The sequence below is a fragment of the Lolium rigidum genome, chromosome 3, assembly GCF_022539505.1.
Source record: "Lolium rigidum isolate FL_2022 chromosome 3, APGP_CSIRO_Lrig_0.1, whole genome shotgun sequence".
In the NCBI taxonomy this organism is placed as follows: Eukaryota; Viridiplantae; Streptophyta; class Magnoliopsida; order Poales; family Poaceae; genus Lolium; species Lolium rigidum.
This window is the reverse complement of record NC_061510.1, coordinates 312,598,022-312,614,823: the sequence shown is the minus strand read 5'-3', so window position 1 is coordinate 312,614,823 and position 16,802 is coordinate 312,598,022.

The following is a 16,802-nucleotide window of genomic DNA, read 5'->3' as shown; positions in this document are numbered from 1 at the left end:
CACGTGTATTGCTAAGGAAATAAAAAATTTAAAAATTAACATAGTTCTTTAGAAAAAATGTGTAAAGACATTTCAAGCCGTTATAGGTATGTAGCTAGCTTGAGAATTCGATTAAACACCACAATAAGTATACATATCCATGTCGCCGGGTTTTTTCTCCAAAATGAACACGTTTATACATGTGTCCGAACTTTGCTGATGACTCTTTCCTGCCTACATAGGAAAAAAAATCACACCTAGTTTCTTTTTTCCTTGCAACCATAAGACATTTTCTCGTGTTTATTTCTTTGTTGCTCTCTTTTGTGGGTAGATCGGATGAGGGGAAGGTTGGATGAACGGCCGCCATCATCTCTCCCTTGATCATACTTTGTTCATTCTAAATTAGTTGATGTAGCTTTAGTAAAATTTGGTCCAGACACAACATATTTTAGTGTGTACATGTTCACTCATTTTAAAGAAAAAAAAAGGGTGCATCAAATAATTTGGAACGGAGGACTATTAAAGGAAAAAATATTTTGTTATTTTAGTTCCCCACTTGTTTCCCTTAGCCTTTTGGCTATTGAGACGAGAGGACCAATTTATCAATGCCCAAGATAAAGATGGTAATCTAGAGAGGGGTGAATATGTTATTACAATTTTTATCATTTTTTCACAATTTTTAGGCTATGTGCATAAATAAAATGTTCCCAAGTCCTAACAACTAAGTGAAACAACCTACCCCTCTGTCCCAGTGTATAGGTACTATGCGTATCACTGGATCATCAATTTGACAAATATAATATAAATGGCACAACACAAACATTATGTCATAGAAAGTATAACATGTGAAGTTCTTAATGATATATGTTTTATAATATATACCTTGTATTACATTGGTCAAACTAATGATCCAGAGATACACATAGGACATATAAACCGACAGTGGTGAAGCTAGAGCATAGTACTATTGGGTTCAACTCTATTGTGTATGGTATGATCTTTCACTAAGAGTCAATGGCATGACTAAATCAATGAAGGATTTGGCAAACAAAACATTGGGTTGATTTGCACCAATCGTTGTATACCAGCTCCACCATTGTACACCTATGCAAAGAGAGTATATGACGCAATAAGATACTTCAAGCATGAAAGCTGCCACAAAAGGTAAATACACAACTCAAAGAGGTCGGATGGAAATAACAGAGGGCACGCGGAGATGAAGATATATCCCGGTTTTCACTTCCTTGGCGGGTACGTCACGTTCGAGGGGTGCGGGTTACCATGAAGGACCCCCAAACACTACGAAAGATTACCACTTCTCCTTGGGCCCTCCATGAAGTAGGGCCATAATCACTAGTGGTAGATCTTAAGGTAATCTCCAAACCCGCCCAAACTTTTCTCTAAGCAAATACACAACTCAAAAACTCAAAACCTAGGGTTTTTCACAATCCCAAGAGTAACAAGCTAGATTGATGAAATCAAGTGAGATTCACTTTTAGCTCTTAGCCCGTCAACCTACCCTTTCGGGAAGAAGTGGGCCTTTATAGCACAGTTGAAAATGTTACCGCTTGGAGAAAAACTAGGCGGTCTCAAGTCAGCCGGACCTTGGAGAAAAACTAGGCTGTCTCAAGTCATCCCGATCAGGCCTGGGACAGAACCAATTTAGTTGACTTGACGAGCCGATAAGGAATAGTAATGTGTACAATCCACTTTAGGTCTAGTATCTATGCAATTTAAATAGATCTAGCCAGTACAGCTCCAACACATGTCCAAGTGGAACAAAACCAGATGCTTCAAAATGTGTCAAAAGGTAACTTTTAAGTAGACTACCGTCCTCTTTCCTCTCAATATGGTGAACATAGTTGGCACACACATGTGAAACTCATGTATATGTGACCAGAGGGGGTGAATACGAGCTAGCAATCATTCAGTTTTTTTTTTCAATTTTTAGGCTATGCAAGAAAGTAAATGATTAGTGCAAGGTGAGCAACCTAAATGAAGCAAGCAAAGGATAACCAACAAGTACAAGTAACATGAAGTAGCAAGGTGAAGGAACAAGTAAACCGTCAGGGAGACACGAGATTTGTTTCCGGTTGTTCCTTCTTGTTTAGGGGAAGTATGTCTACGTTGGAGAGGTGTGGCACCACAAAATACCACGAACTCTACAAAGGCTTAACACATAATTACCATTAGTCCATCTCTAGCTCGAGTTTTAGCTTAACCAAAACTAAATTAGATGCAAAATACTCTTACAGTCTCCCCTTTTTTGGTGGAATATGAGAACGCGAGCTAGAGTTCACAAAATAATACTCCCTTCGATCCATGTTAACTCTCGCTAATTTAGTACAACTTTGTACTAAATCGGTGATAATCCCCAAGAGCAGAATCACCATAACACAATTCTATAAATATTCAAACCCACAAGGATCTAAAGGTAAAATATATATTCTCTAAATCCCTATAACCCACTTATATGGCCCTTCGTTAAATTAAGTAAAGTAAAATATGCAAGGTTTTTATTTGTTGATACTACTAATTAGAAAATTGTAAACTAAAACAACTAAATATTGCAACTAGAGATGCAAGGGAGCTTATGCAAGGTTGAGTGGATGAATGTAACTCAAGGGAGAAAACGTTCTAGGCATATGGTTGTTTTATTTTTTTGGTTGTCACAATTAGTGAAGGGCATGTTTTATACAAGCTATATGCATAAGTACTAAATACCATGAAGCATAAAGAACTCGATGATTAAAACCCAGGGCCTAGAAACTAGAACACGCTGGGTTAATTAAGGTAATGTATTTATCGTCTACCCATCTAACTATCACATATAACTGTTAGAAAGACAATTATTTTTTCTTCTAGAGAGGAGCCACAAATAGGTGCAGCTACGAACACGAGCAAATACATCCCAAGTGATTGCTACAAAGTCCACGTACATGAAAAGCAAGGGATTTAGTAACAAATAAATTCCAACCAGCATTTAAGTTTAAATGTCCCCATTAGTTTATCCCCTCGTTGATTAACACGTTATTAATTGCCATACATCTAAAAAGCAGGACACGGTTTCTATCACCTTCGGCCATCCCTAACCTCTAAACACAGGCAATGGTGACAACCTTATGCATTTCCCCAACATATGTGTGCACGCATACATCAATACATAAGACCATCATAGAATATAATAAATTTGCATGCAACCATAAACAAATATTTCACAACAGCTATGAACAGTTGCTGTTGGCGTGGTAGTTAACACACGTCCGTTGGGAACCCCAAGAGGAAGGTGTGATGCGTACAGCAGCGAGTTTTCCCTCAGTATGAAACCAAGGCTATCGAACCAGTAGGAGTCAAGGAACACGTGAAGGTTGTTGGTGACGGAGTGTAGTGCGGCGCAACACCAGGGAGTCCGGCGCCAACGTGGAACCTGCACAACACAATCACAATACTTTGCCCCAACTTAACAGTGAGGTTGTTGATGCGTGCAATTAACACACGTCCGTTGGGAACCCCAAGAGGAAGGTGTGATACAGACAGTAGCAAGTTTTCCCTCAGAAAGAAACCAAGGTTTATCGAACCAGGAGGAGCCAAGAAGCACGTTGAAGGTTGATGGCGGCGAAATGTAGTGCGGCGCAACACCAGGGATTCCGGCGCCAACGTGGAACCTGCACAACACAACCAAAGTACTTTGCCCCAACGTAACGAGTGAGGTTGTCAATCTCACCGGCTTGCCGTGAACAAAGGATTAACCGTATTGTGTGGAAGATGATTGTTTGCGAAGAACAGTAAAGAACAAGTATTGCAGTAGATTGTATTTCAGATGTAAAGAATAGACCGGGGTCCACAGTTCACTAGCGGTGTCTCTCCCATAAGATAAATAGCATGTTGGGTGAATAAATTACAGTTGGGCAATTGACAAATAAAGAAGGCATAACAATGCACATACATATATCATGATGAGTACTATGAGATTTAATCAGGGCATTACGACAAAGTACATAGACCGCCATCCAGCATGCATCTATGCCTAAAAAGTCCACTTTCAGAGTTATCATCCGAACCCCTTCCGGTATTAAGTTGCAAGCAACAGGACAATTGCATTAAGTATGGTGCGTAATGTAATCAACACAAATATCCTTAGACAAAGCATCGATGTTTTATCCCTAGTGGCAACAGCACATCCACAACCTTAGAACTTTCGTCACTCGTCCCGCATTTAATGGAGGCATGAACCCACTATCGAGCATAAATACTCTCTCTTGGAGTCACAAGTATCAACTTGGCCGAGCCTCTACTAGCAACGGAGAGCATGCAAGAACATAAACAACATATATGATAGATTGATAATCAACTTGACATAGTATTCAATATCCATCGGATCCCAACAAACACAACATGTAGGATTACAAAGAAACGATCTTGATCATGATAGGCAGCTCACAAGATCGAGCATGATAGCACAATTAGGAGAAGACGACCATCTAGCTACTGCTATGGACCCATGGTCCAGGGGTGAACTACTCACACATCAATCCGGAGGCGATCATGGCGATGAAGAGTCCTCCGGGAGATGATTCCCCTCTCCGGCGAGGTGCCGGAGGCGATCTCCCGAATCCCCCGAGATGGGATTGGCGGCGGCTGCGTCTCCGGAAGGTTTTCCGTATCGTGGCTCTCGGTACCGGGGGTTTCGCGACGGAGGCTTTAAGTAGGCGGAAGGGCAGGTGAAGAGGCGCCACGGGGCCCCACACAACAGGGCCGCGCGGGCCCCTTGCCGGCCGCGCCGCCCCGTTGTGGCGGCGCCTCGTGGCCCCACTTCGTCTCTCCCTCGGACTTCGGAAGCTTCGTGCAAAAATAGGCCCCCGGGCGTTGATTTCGTCCAATTCCGAGAATATTTCCTTACTAGGATTTCTGAAACCAAAAACAGCGAAAACAACGAATCGGCTCTTCGGCATCTCGTCAATAGGTTAGTGCCGGAAAATGCATAAATATGACATATAATGTGTATAAAACATGTGAGTATCATCATAAAAGTAGCATGGAACATAATAAATTATAGATACGTTTGGGACGTATCAAGCATCCCCAAGCTTAGTTCCTACTCGCCCTCGAGTAGGTAAACGATAACAAAGATAATTTCTGAAGTGACATGCTATCATAATCTTGATCATACTATTGTAAAGCACATGAGATGAATGCAGCGATTCGAAGCAATGATGAAGATAATGAGTAAACAAATGAATCATATAGCAAAGACTTTTCATGAATAATACTTTCAAGACAAGCATCAATAAGACTTGCATAATAGTTAACTCATAAGCAATAAGTTCTTAGTAGAAAGCTTTGAAACAACACAAAGGAAGATATAAGTTTCAGCGGTTGCTTTCAACTTCAACATGTTTATCTCATGGATAATTGTCAACACAAAGTAATATAACAAGTGCAATAGGTAAACATGTAAGAATCAATGCACACAGTTTATACAAGTGTTTGCTTCTAAGATAGAAAGAATAGGTAAACTGACTCACCAATAAAGTAAAAGATAGGCCCTTCGCAGAGGGAAGCATGGATTACTATTTTTGTGCTAGAGCTTTTCATTTTGAAAACAAGAAACAATTTTGTCAACGGTAATAATAAAGCATATGAGTTATATATAAGACATCTTATAAGTTGCAAGCCTCATGCATAGTATACTAATAGTGCTCGCACCTTGTCCTAATTAGCTTGGGTTAACACGGATTATCATTGCATAACATATGTTTCAACCAAGTGTCACAAAGGGGTACCTCTATGCCGCTCGTACAAGGATCTAAGGAGAAGGTTCGCATTGGATTTCTCGCTTTTGATCATTCTCAACTTAGACACCCATACCGGGACAACATAGACAACGGATAATGGACTCCTCTTTTAATGCTTAAGCATTCAACAACAGATAATATTCTCATAAGAGACTGAGGTTTTATGTCCAAACTGAAACTTCCACCATGAATCATGGCTTTAGTTAGCTGCCCAATGTTCTTCTCTAACAGTATGCATACTCAAACCATTTGATTGTGAAAACCGCCCTTACTTCAGACAAGACGAACATGCATAGCAACTCACATGATATTCAACAAAGGTAAAAGAGTTGATGGCGTCCCCAGAAAACATGGTTACCGCACAACAAGCAACTTATTAAGAAATAAGACACATAAGTACATATTCTTCATCACGATAGTTTTTAAGCTATTTTGTCCCATGAGCTATATATTGTAAAGGTAAAGAATGGAATTTTAAAGGTAGCACTCAAGTAATGTACTTTGGAATGGCGGAGAAATACCATGTGGTAGGTAGGTATGGTGGACACAAATAGCATGGTTATTGGCTCAAGGATTTGGATGCACGAGAAGAATTCCTCTCAATACAAGGCTAGGCTAGCAAGGTTGTTTGAAGCAAACTCAAGTATAAAACGGTGCAGCAAGACTCACATATAAACATATTGTAACTATTATAAGACTTTACATCGTCTCCTTGTTGTTCAAACACCTCAACCAGAAAATATCTAGATTTAGAGAGAACAATCATGCAAACCAAATTTTAACATGCTCTATGTAGTTATTCATTAATGGGTACAAGGTACATGATGCAAGAGCTTAAACAAGATCTATATGAGCACAACAATTGCCAAGTATCACATTATTCAAGACATTATACCAATTACCACATGCGGCATTTTCCGTTTCCAATCATATATCAATGAATGAGGTAGTTCAACTTTCGCAATGAACATTAAAGATAAAGCTAAGAACACATGTGTTCATATGAAACAGCGGAGCGTAATATCTCCAATATAAAGAATGCTAGGATCCGACTTTATTCAAACAAAACAAAAACTAAAGCAAACAGACGCTCCAAGTAAAGCACATAAGATGTGACCGAATAAAAATATAGTTTCATTAGAGGAACCTGATAATGTTGTCGATGAAGAAGGGGATGTCTTGGGCATCCCCAAGCTTAGACGCTTGGGTCTTCTTAAAATATGCAGGGATGAACCACGGGGGCATCCCCAAGCTTAGACCTTTCACTCTTCTTGATCATATTGTATCATCCTCCTCTCTTGACCCTTGAAAACTTCCTCCACACCAAACTCGAAACAAACTCATTAGAGGGTCAGTGCATAATTCATATATTCAGAGGTGACATAATCATTCTTAATACTTCCGGACATTGCACAAAGCTACTGAAAGTTAATGGAACAAAGAAATCCATCAAACATAGCAAAACAGGCAATGCGAAATAAAAGGCAGAATCTGTCAAAACAGAACAGTCCGTAAAGACGAATTTTAAAGTGGCACCAGACTTGCTCAGATGAAAATACCCAAATTAAATGAAAGTTGCGTACATATCTGAGAATCACGCACGTAAATTGGCAGATTTGTCTGAGTTACCTACAGAGAATTCTGCCCAGATTCGTGACAGCAAGAAATCTGTTTCTGCGCAGTAATCCAAATCTAGTATTGGCTTTACTATCAAAGACTTTACTTGGCACAACAATGCAATAAAATAAAGATAAGGAGTGGTTGCTACAGTAGTAAACAACTTCCAAGACTCAAATATAAAACAAAGTACTGTAGTAAAAACATGGGTTGTCTCCCATAAGCGCTTTTCTTTAACGCCTTTCAGCTAGGCGCAGAAAGTGTGTATCAAGTAACATCAAGAGACGAAGCATCAACAACATAACTTGTTCTAATAATAGAATCATAAGGTAACTTCATTCTCTTTCTAGGGAAGTGTTCCATACCTTTCTTGAGAGGAAATTGATATTTAATATTACCTTCCTTCATATCAATGGTGGCACCAACGAGTTCGAAGAAAAGGTCTTCCCAATATAATGGGACAAGATGCATTGCATTCAATATCCAAGACAACAAAATCAACGGGGACAAGGTTATTGTTAACCATAATACGAACATTATCAATCCTCCCCAAAGGTTTATTTTTAGCATTATCAGCAAGATTAACATCCAAATAACAATTTTTCAATGGTGGCAAATCAAGCATATCATAAATTTTCTTAGGCATAACAGAAATACTTGCACCAAGATCACATAAAGCATTACAATCAAAATCATTGACCCTCATCTTAATGATGGGCTCCCAACCATCTTCTAACATCCTAGGGATAGAAGTTTCAAGTTTTAGTTTATCTTCTCTAGCTTTTATGAGAGCATTTGTAATATGTTTTGTAAAGGCCAAATTTATAGCACTAGCATTAGGACTTCTAGCAAGTTTTTGTAAGAACTTTATAACTTCAGAGATGTTACAATCATCAAAATCTAAACCATTATGAGCTACAGCAATGGGATCATTGTCCCCAATGTTGGAAAAAAAATTCAGCAGTTTTAGCAATTTCAGGTAATTTTGCACGCTTTGCACTAGGAGTAGAAACATTGCCAACACCAATTATTTCACCATTGATAGTAGGAGGTGTAGCAACATGTGAATCATTATCATTACTAGTGGTGGTAATAGTCCAAACTTTAGCTACATTATTCTCTTTAGCTAGTTTTTCATTTTCTTCTCTATCCCACCTAGCTCGCAATTCAGCCATTAATCTTATATTCTCATTAATTTTAACTTGGATGGCATTTGCTGTAGTAACAATCTTATTATCAATGTCCCTATTAGGCATAACTTTCAATTTTAAAAGATCAACATCAGAGGCAAGTCTATCAACCTTAGAAGCAAGAATATCAATTTTATCAAGCTTTTCCTCAACAGATTTGTTAAAAGCAGTTTGTGTACTTATAAATTCTTTAAGCATGGCTTCAAGACCAGGGGGTACACTCCTATTATTGTTGTAAGAATTCCCATAAGAATTACCATAACCATTACCATTAGCAGAAGGATATGGCCTATAGTTGTTACCCAAATTATTCCTATAAGCATTGTTGTTGAAATTATTACTTTTAATGAAGTTCACATCAACATTTTCTTCTTGAGCAACCAATGAAGCTAAAGGAACATTATTTGGATCAACATTAGATCTACCATTCACAAGCATAGACATAATCACATCAATCTTATCACTCAAGGAGGAGGTTTCTTCGACTGAATTTACCTTCTTACCTTGTGGAGCTCTTTCCGTGTGCCATTCGGAGTAATTGACCATCATATCATCAAGAAGCTTTGTAGCCGCCCCCAAGGTGATGGACATAAAGGTACCTCCAGCAGCTGAATCCAATAGGTTCCGCGAAGAAAAATTCAATCCTGCATAGAAGATTTGGATGATCATCCAAGTAGTCAGTCCATGGGTTGGGCAATTCTTTACCAAAGATTTCATTCTTTCCCATGCTTGAAATTCATTATGCTACTTCTCAAAGATATAATTTTAGCAGGAGGATAATATCTACCAATAAAAGCATCTTTACATTTAGTCAATGAATCAATACTATTCTTAGGCAAAGATAGCAACCAATCTTTAGCTCTTCCTCTTAATGAGAAAGGAAACAATTTAAGTTTTATAATATCACCATCTACATCCTTATACTTTTGCATTTCACATAGTTCAACAAAATTATTAAGATGGGCAGCAGCATCATCAGAACTAACACCAGAAAATTGCTCTCTCATGACAAGATTCAGTAAAGCAGGTTTAATTTCAAAGAATTCTGCTGTAGTAGCAGGTGGAGCAATAGGTGTGCATAGGAAATCATTATTAATTATTAGTGTTTGTGAAGTCACACAACTTAGTATTTTTAGGAGTATTCATTTTTTAGCAGTTGTAAATAAAGCAAACTAAACAAAGTAAATGCAAGTAACTAATTTTTTGTGTGTTTTTGATATAGAGAGCAAGACAGTAAATAAAGTAAAGCTAGCAACTTTTTTTGTGTTTTGTTTAAGTGCAGCAAACAAAGCAGTAAATAAAATAAAGCAAGACAAAAACAAAGTAAAGAGATTGGAAGTGGAGACTCCCCTTGCAGCGTGTCTTGATCTCCCCGGCAACGGCGCCAGAAAAAGAGCTTGATGCGTGCAATTAACACACGTCCGTTGGGAACCCCAAGAGGAAGGTGTGATGCAAACAGTAGCAAGTTTTCCCTCAGAAAGAAACCAAGGTTTATCGAACCAGGAGGAGCCAAGAAGCACGTTGAAGGTTGATGGCGGCGAAATGTAGTGCGGCGCAACACCGGGGATTCCGGCGCCAACGTGGAACCTGCACAACACAACCAAAGTACTTTGCCCCAACGTAACGGTGAGGTTGTCAATCTCACCGGCTTGCTCGTGAACAAATGATTAACCGTATTGTGTGGAAGATGATTGTTTGCGAAGAACAAGTAAAGAACAAGTATTGCGAGTAGATTGTATTTCAGATGTAAAGAATAGACCGGGGTCCACAGTTCACTAGCGGTGTCTCTCCCATAAGATAAATAGCATGTTGGGTGAACAAATTACAGTTGGGCAATTGACAAATAAAGAAGGCATAACAATGCACATACATATATCATGATGAGTACTATGAGATTTAATCGAGGCATTACGACAAAGTACATAGACCGCCATCCAAGCATGCATCTATGCCTAAAAAGTCCACTTTCGAGGTTATCATCCGAACCCCTTCCGGTATTAAGTTGCAAGCAATAGACAATTGCATTAAGTATGGTGCGTAATGTAATCAACACAAATATCCTTAGACAAAGCATCGATGTTTTATCCCTAGTGGCAACAGCACATCCACAACCTTAGAACTTTCTATCACTGTCCCAGATTTAATGGAGGCATGAACCCACTATCAAGCATAAATACTCCCTCTTGGAGTCACAAGTATCAACTTGGCCAGAGCCTCTACTAGCAACGAAGAGCATGCAAGAACATAAACAACACATATGATAGATTGATAATCAACTTGACATAGTATTCAATATCCATCGGATCCCAACAAACACAACATGTAGGATTACAAAGAAACGATCTTGATCATGATAGGCATCTCACAAGATCGAGCATGATAGCACAATTAGGAGAAGACGACCATCTAGCTACTGCTATGGACCCATGGTCCAGGGGTGAACTACTCACACATCAATCCGGAGGCGATCATGGCGATGAAGAGTCCTCCGGGAGATGATTCCCCTCTCCGGCAGGGTGCCGGAGGCGATCTCCCGAATCCCCCGAGATGGGATTGGCGGCGGCTGCGTCTCCGGAAGGTTTTCCGTATCATGGCTCTCGGTACGGGGGTTTCGCGACGGAGGCTTTAAGTAGGCGGAAGGGCAGGTCAAGAGGCGCCACGGGGGCCCCACACAACAGGGCCGCGCGGGCCCCTTGCTGGTCGCGCCGCCCTGTTGTGGCGGCGCCTCGTGGCCCCACTTCGTCTCTCCCTCGGACTTCTGGAAGCTTCGTGCAAAAATAGGCCCCTGGGCGTTGATTTCGTCCAATTCCGAGAATATTTCCTTACTAGGATTTCTGAAACCAAAAACAGCGAAAACGACAAGCGGCTCTTCGGCATCTCGTCAATAGGTTAGTGCCGGAAAATGCATAAATATGACATATAATGTGTATAAAACATGTGAGTATCATCATAAAAGTAGCATGGAACATAATAAATTATAGATACGTTTGGGACGTATCAGTTGTCAATCTCACCGGCTTGCTGTAAACAAAGGATTAAACGTATGGTGTGGAAAATGATGTTTGTTTGCGAACAACAGTAAAGAACAGAGTTTGAAGTAGATTGTATTTCAGATGTAAAAGAATGGACCGGGGTCCACAGTTCACTAGTGGTGTCTCTCTCATAAGATAAATAGCATGTTGGGTGAATAAATTACAGTTGGGCAACTGACAAATAGAGAGGGCATAACAATGCACATACATATCACGATGACTACTATGAGATTTAATCAGGGCATTACGACAAAGTACATAGACCGCTATCCAGCATGCATCTATGCCTAAAAAGTCCACCTTCAGGTTAGCATCCGCACCCCTTCCAGTATTAAGTAGCAAACAACAGACAATTGCATTAAGTATGGTGCGTAATGTAATCAACACAAGTATCCTTAGACAAATCATTGATGTTTTATCCCTAGTGGCAACAGCACATCCACAACCTTAGAACTTTCTGTCACTGTTCCAGATTCAATGGAGACATGAACCCACTATCGAGCATAAATACTCCCTCTTGGAGTTACAAGTATCAACTTGGCCAGAGCCTCTACTAGCAATGGAGAGCATGCAAAAACATAAACAACACATATATAATAGATTGATAATCAACTTGACATAGTATTCCATATTCATCGGATCCCAACAAACACAACATGTAGCATTACAAATAGATGATCTTGATCATGATAGGCAGCTCACAAGATCTAACATGATAGCACAATGAGGAGAAGACAACCATCTAGCTACTGCTATGGACCCATAGTCCGGGGGTGAACTACTCACACATCAATCCGGAGGCGATCATGGTGATGAAGAGTCCTCCAGGAGATGATTCCCCTCTCCGGCAGGGTGTCGGAGGCGATCTCCTGAATCCCCCGAGATGGGATTGGCGGCGGCGGCGTCTCTGGAAGGTTTTCCGTATCGTGGCTCTCGGTAATAGGGTTTTCGCGACGAAGACTATAAGTAGGCGGAAGGGCAGAGTCGGAGGGCTGACGAGGGGCCCACACCATAGGGCGGCGTGGGCCCCTCCCTGGCCGCGCCGCCTTATGGTCTGGCCACCTCGTGGCCCCACTTCGTATCCCCTTCGGTCTTCTGGAAGCTTCGTGAAAAAATAAGACCCTGGGCGTTGATTTCGTCCAATTCCGAGAATATTTCCTTTGTAGGATTTCTGAAACCAAGAACAGCAGAAAACAACAACTGGCTCTTCGGCATCTTGTCAATAGGTTAGTGCCGGAAAATGCGTAATAATGACATAAAGTGTGTATAAAACATGTGAGTATTGTCATAAAAGTAGCATGGAACATAAGAAATTAAAGATACGTTTGAGACGTATCAAGCATCCCCAAGCTTAGTTCCTACTCGCCCTCGAGTAGGTAAACGATAACAAGGATAATTTCTGAAGTGGCATGCTATCATAATCTTGATCAATACTATTGTAAAGCATATGAGATGAATGCAGTGATTCGAAGCAATGGTAAAGACAATGAATAAACCACTGAATCATATAGCAAAGACTTTTCATGAATAGTACTTTTAAGACAAGCATCAATAAGACTTGCATAAGAGTTAACTCATAAAGCAATAAATTCTTAGTAGAAAGCTTTGAAGCAACACAAAGGAAGATATAAGTTTCAGCGGTTGCTTTCAACTTCAACATGTTTATCTCATGGATAGTTGTCAACATAAAGCAATATAACAAGTGCAATAGGTAAACATGTAAGAATCAATGCACACGAGTTGATACAAGTGTTTGCTTCTAAGATAGAAAGAAGTAGGTAAACCGACTCAACATAAAGTAAAAGAATGGCCCTTCGCGAGAGGAAGCATGGATTACTATTTTTGTGCTAGAGCTTTTCATTTTGAAAACATAGAAACAATTTTGTCAACGGTAGTAATAAATCATATGCGTTATGTATAAGACATCTTATAAGTTGCAAGCCTCATGCATAGAATACCAATAGTGCTCGCACCTTGTCCTAATTAGCTTGGATTAACACGGATTATCATTGCATAACATATGTTTCAACCAAGTGTCACAAAGGGGTACCTCTATGCCGCGTGTACAAAGGTCCAAGGAGATAGATCGCATTTGATTTCTCGTTTTTGATAGATCTCAACAAGGACATCCATACCGGGACAACATAGAAAACGAGATAATGGACTCCTCTTTAATGCATAAGCATTCAACAACAGATAATATTCTCATAAGAGATTGAGGATTGATGTCCAAACTGAAACTTCCACCATGATTCATGGCTTTAGTTAGCGGTCCAATGTTCTTCTCTAACAATATGCATACTCAAACCATTTGATCATGAAAATCGCCCTTACTTCAGACAAGACGAACATGCATAACAACTCACATGATATTCAACAAAGATGTAAAAGTTGATGGAGTCCCCAGAAACATGGTTACCGCTCAACAAGCAACTTATAAGAGATAAGATACATAAGCTACATATTCTTTACCACAATAGTTTTTAAGGCTATTTTCCCATGAGCTATATATTGCAAAGACAAAGAATAGAATTTTAAAGGTAGCACAAGTAATGTACTTTGGAATGGCAGAGAAATACCATGTAGTAGGTAGGTATGATGGACACAAATGACATAGTTTTTGGCTCAAGGATTTGGATGCACGAGAAGTAATCCATCTCAATACAAGGCTTAGGCTAGCAAGGTTGTTTGAAGCAAACTCAAGTATAAACAGGTACAGCAAAACTTACATAAGAACATATTGCAAGCATTATAAGACTCTACACTGTCTTCCTTGTTGTTCAAACACCTTAACCAGAAAATATCTAGACTCTAGAGAGACCAATCATGCAAACCAAATTTTAACAAGCTCTATGTAGTTCTTCATTAATAGGTGCAAAGTACATGAAACAAGAGCTTAAACATGATCTATTTGAGCACAACAATTGCCAAGTATCAAATTATTCAAGACATTATACCAATTACCACATGAAGCATTTTCTGTTTCCAACCATATAACGATGAACGAAGCAGTTTCAACCTTCGCCATGAACATTAAAAGTAAAGCTAAGAACATATGTGTTCATATGCAACAGCGGAGCGTGTCTCTCTCCCAAACAAAGAATGCTAGGATCCGATTTTATTCAAATAAAAACAAAAATAAAAGCAAACAGATGCTCCAAGTAAAGCACATATGATGTGACTGAATAAAAATATAGTTTCACTAGAGGTGACCTGATAAGTTGTCGATGAAGAAGGGATGCCTTGGGCATCCCCAAGCTTAGATGCTTGAGTATTCTTAAAATATGCAGGGATGAACCACGGGGGCATCCCCAAGCTTAGACTTTTCACTCTTCTTGATCATATTGTATCATCCTCCTCTCTTGACCCTTGAAAACTTCCTCCACACCAAACTCAAAACAAACTCATTAGAGGGTTAGTGCATAATTGAAAATTCACATATTCAGAGGTGACATAATCATTCTTAACACTTCTGGACATTGCACAAAGCTAGTGAAAGTTAATGGAACAAAGAAATCCATCAAACATAGCAAAATAGGCAATGCGAAATAAAAGGCAGAATCTATCAAAACAGAACAGTCCCTAAAGATGAATTTTTCTGGGGGTACTTAACTTGCTCAAATGAAAAAGCTCAAATTGAATGAAAGTTGCGTACATATCTGAGGATCACGCACGTAAATTGGCAGATTTTTCTGAGTTACCTACAGACGGGTCTGCTAAATTTCGTGATAGTAAGAAATCTGTTTCTGCGCAGTAATCCAAATCTAGTATCAACATTACTATCAAAGACTTTACTTGGCACAACAATGCAATAAAATAAAGATAAGGAGAGGTTGCTACAGTAGTAACAACTTCCAAGACTCAAATATAAAACAAAAGTGTTGTAGTAAAATAATGGGTTGTCTCCCATAAGCGCTTTTCTTTAACGCCTTTCAGCTAGGCGCAGAAAGTGTGAATCAAGTAACATCAAGAGATGAAGCATCAACATCATAATCAGGGGAGTTGGGGGTTTTTTTCAACAATGCATTGTATCTTATCTATGTAAGTTTCAGAGGCCCCTTTTTCATTGCTCTTAGGATTGCTATTCTCATCAAACAAATTTTCAGGAACAATCCAATCATAATTCTTTTCTAGTGCCTCGCACATTCCTAAGAGCTTGCAAGGTATTGATGTCTTAATCTCCCCTTCACAATTAACTTTATTAGTGTACTTTAATCTATCTTTTTCCATTTTTTCAAGGGTACTAGCAAAATTGGTATAAAAGCCAAGCATCTTATATTTAATAAAGACTTTTCTAGCTTCTCTTGCTACATCACCAAATTCTTTAAGAATGGTTTCTAAGACAAAATCTTTATTTTCTCCTTCCTCCATATCACAGAGTGTAAGAAACATATGTTGCATTACGGGGTTGAGATTAACAAATCTAGCTTCCAACATGTGTACTAAAGAAGCGGCAGCAATTTCATAAGTAGGAGCAAGTTCTACCAAGTGTCTATCTTCAAAATCTTCAGCTGTACTAACATGAGTGAAAAAATCTTCTATATTATCCCTACCAATGATAGACCCTCGTCCTACCGGTATATCTTTCAGAGTGTATTTAGGAGGAAACATGATGAAATAAACAAAAGGTAAATAAAGTAAATGCAAGTAACTAATTTTTTTGTGTTTTTAATATAGAGAACGCAAACAAGAAACTAAATAAAGTAAATGCAAGTAACTAATTTTTTTGTATTTTTGATATAGAGAACAAACAAAGCAGTAAATAAAATAAAGTAAAGCAAGACAAAAACAAAGTAAAGAGATTGGATGTGGGAGACTCCCCTGGCAGCGTGTCTTGATCTCCCCGGAACGGCGCCAGAAAAATCCTTGCTGTTGGCGTGGTAGTTAACACACGTCCGTTGGGAACCCCAAGAGGAAGGTGTGATGCGTACAGCAGCGAGTTTTCCCTCAGTATGAAACCAAGGTTATCGAACCAGTAGGAGTCAAGGAACACGTGAAGGTTGTTGGTGACGGAGTGTAGTGTGGCGCAACACCAGGGAGTCCGGCGCCAACGTGGAACCTGCACAACACAATCACAATACTTTGCCCCAACTTAACAGTGAGGTTGTCAATCTCACCGGCTTGCTGTAAACAAATGATTAAACGTATGGTGTGGAAAATGATGTTTGTTTGCGAAGAACAGTAAAGAA